General features: G+C 39.6%; 1 pseudogene; it reads left to right on the top strand.

The window, feature by feature from the left end:
* Nucleotides 1-217: 217 nt before the first annotated feature.
* LOC112062600 (AFG1-like ATPase) lies at nt 218-1,296 on the top strand (annotated as a pseudogene).
* Nucleotides 1,297-3,432: the final 2,136 nt, after the last annotated feature.

The following is a 3,432-nucleotide window of genomic DNA, read 5'->3' as shown; positions in this document are numbered from 1 at the left end:
ATAGAGTTCAGACCCCCGAGAGTATGTCTCCAACTGCTGCTACAGAGGTTTATTCAAAAGCTTTAGCTGTTTGCCATGGAGCACTCGACCTCTATGACTTTCTGATCAAAGCTCGTGAGCTAAAGGACGATGAACATCAAAGAAGAGTCATACAGTGTTTGCAGGAATTACATGAGGACCTTAAAGGATACAGTATAGAGGCAGAAGGCCTTTTTTTCTAAGGTACAGGGAAAACAATGGTGATGGACATCTTTTATGCTTATGTGGAAATGAAGAGGAAAAAACAGGTTCATTTTCATGGTTTCATGCTAGATGTTCACAAAAGAATACACCGCCTTAAACAGAGTTTGCCAAAAAGGAAACCAGGACTCGTGGCTAAATCATACGATTCAATAGCTCCTATAGCTGAAGAAACCAGTGAAGAAGCATGTCTCTTATGCTTTGATGAATTTCAGGTCACTGACATTGCTGATGCCATGATTCTGAAATAGCTCTTTGAAAATCTGTTCAAAAATGGGGTCGTCATTGTGGCAACATCCAACAGGCCACCAGATGATCTCTATAAAAATGGACTCCAAAGAGCTAACTTTGTACCATTCATAGCTGTCCTGAAGGTCTCTGAGGCAATGAGAGAGTGGAATGCATGTATGTGGGCAATGCTGTATTTCTTTCTGGAATACTGTAATATGGTCCAGCTAGATTCTGGGATAGATTATCGGAAAAGGGAACTTCCTGCTGCAGGAGAACTCTACTATCTCACAAGTGAAGCTGATGTGGAGGCTGTCATGGATAAGTTGTTTGATGAGCTGGCTCAGAAACAAAGTGATTTAACTAGACCAAGGATTCTAAAAGTGCAAGGCAGAGAGCTGCGGCTGAATAAAGCCTGTGGAATCGTTGCCGACTGCACATTTGAAGAGCTATGTGAGAGAGATCCCATCCAGGATACCACATTACCTTTAGTCATCATGCCTCCTTAGATTCCTCTTAGTTGTGACAATTTCTCAGACTTTCCTTCTTTTTGATGACCCTGACAGTTTTGAGGAATACTGGTCAGTTATTTTGTAGACTGTCCCTCAAATGGGATTTGTCTGATGTTTTTCTCATGATTTGACTGGAATTGTTGGCTTTGGGAGGAAGACCACAGAGGTCAAGTGCTATTTTCATCAGATCATATCAAGGGCACATATGATCAATATGACTTAACACACTTGTCTGAGGTAGTGTTTGTCTCCACTCTAAAGTTACTCTTTTCCCCCTCTTTCCATAGTGAACTCTTGGAAGGAAGTTCTTGTTGAGTTTTCATGTAGCAGCAAAGAAGAAAATCCACAATTATCTAACAAAGCTGTTAAAATGCTTTCTCCTTTTCCAACTACATATTTGTGTGAGGCTATATTTTCTTATATGACTCAACCAAAGCAACACTTAACAATAGTCTGACTGTAGAAGCAGGTATGAGAATTCCACTATCTTCTATTACGCCAGACATTAAAGAGATTTGCCCAAAGTATAAAACAATGCTACTCTTCTTACTATTTTCATTTTAGAAATATAATTATTTTCATAAAAATGTTATTTCTGTTAATTTTATGGGTTGAATATAATGGTTTGATCATTGTTATTTTAAATAAATTAATAAATATTTTATAAAAAAAGAAAAGAAAAGCCCTTCTAATGTTTTCATCTGCATTATATTCCTCCAGAATTATTCTTATGCAGGTATTATATATTTATACATGTATGCATACATTTATATATTTACATACAAATCATAAGATCTCATCTTACATTTAATTTTATAACTTATCTCACTGTAGTGGGTTGAACTGGGTGCCCCCCAATATTTCCAAATCATAACACCCCCATACCTTAGTTGGAAATAGGGTTTTTGCAGATATAATTAAGTTAAAGATCTCAAGAGATGATTGGATTTAGGATGGTCCCTAAACCCAATGACTAATGTCCTTATAAAAGAAAGGAGGGAGATTTCACACACACAGGGAAGAAGGCCATGTGAAGACAGAGGCAGAGACAGGAGTTATGCTGCCACAAACCAAGGGAAGCCAGGAGCCACCAGAAGCTGGAAGAGGAATGGAAGAATTCTCCTCTGGAAGCTTCAGAGGAAGCTTGGCCCTGCCGACACCTTGATTTCAGATTTCTGGTCTCTAAAACTATGGGATAATGCATTTCTGTTGTTCTAAGCCACGAAGTTCCTGTTAATTAGTAACAGCAGCCCTAGGAAACAAACACACTCACTAACGGTATACCCCAAATGTCATTGATTGTGAATAAACACCACTCTGTATCCTATTTTTGTGTGTGTGCCTGTGGGGATAGTAATGATAATAAAGATATATGTGAAAAATAAATATGGCTAAATTTTTAAACTCCTAATGATTTTTACTGTATTGATTCATTTAATGCACCAGGCACCACTATGAGGTAGATACTGTTGCTCAACCCCATTTTGTAGATGAAAAACTGAGGGACAGAGAGAACTTGGCCTAGGACTACACAGTTAGAGAACAGGACAGCTTGGGTTTGTACCTCACGCTCCAGAGCCTGGGAAACTGTCAAAGATTTGTTGTTAAGTAGCAGAAGCAGGCTGCATAGCATGTATAATTTAGGAGGTCATTAAGGCAATTTTCATGTATTAACATATTTATACAAATAGCTGGACCTAGTGACCTTGGTGAGAGCACGTTCATTGCAAGATTCAACAGTGCAGTGAGGGAAGAGGTTAGTGGGAAGTGAAGAATGTTAACCGGGAATGCAGAAAATGCTTTCTGTAACTTTGATTTTGAAGGACGGAGGAGAAAGGGAGAGAGAAACAGAGACAAACACAGAGAGAGAGAAGGCCTGTGACTGAATGGGGAAAAGGGGTAGAAAGACAGATTTTCTTTTACATCTTCAGTTCCTTGAAAGTATAAAAGTTAATATTGCAGGAGTCATGTCATCTCAGATTTAACCTTTGAAAGAATTTTCCCATACGTCCCTCTTATTTCCACTTTAGAGTTAATGGGATTCCTCCAATGAACAGTATAGGTTTTTGAGCTCAATATATATTGAGCTATGAGAGATAGGAAGAATGGATAATTGTGTGTCAAAGAAATGGTAGTAATTTGTGGATTTTGGCCTCTCAGGGAGGCAGCACATGGCTGAAATCCTGGTGTGACATGATCTGAGGACCCCTGCACAGTTGAATGGGAAACAAGTCTAGAATTATCCTATAAACGTATTAACATGCGGAGCAGTCCAGGAGCAGCAGTTAAGCAAATACCGCACCGCGCTGCCCTGGTGCCATCTCTCACTGAGCTCACCAGGTGAGTCAAAGGCAAGCCTGTCTTCCCAGCATGGGGAACTGGATTAGCGTCTGCTCAGAGACACGATGTTGGGCAGCACTTAGGAGCTTCTGAGTCTCCCAATAAACTACCG

Source organism: Physeter macrocephalus, chromosome 21 (assembly GCF_002837175.3).
Source record: "Physeter macrocephalus isolate SW-GA chromosome 21, ASM283717v5, whole genome shotgun sequence".
Taxonomy (NCBI): domain Eukaryota; kingdom Metazoa; phylum Chordata; class Mammalia; order Artiodactyla; family Physeteridae; genus Physeter; species Physeter macrocephalus.
This window is presented reverse-complemented; position numbering and strand designations above follow the sequence as displayed.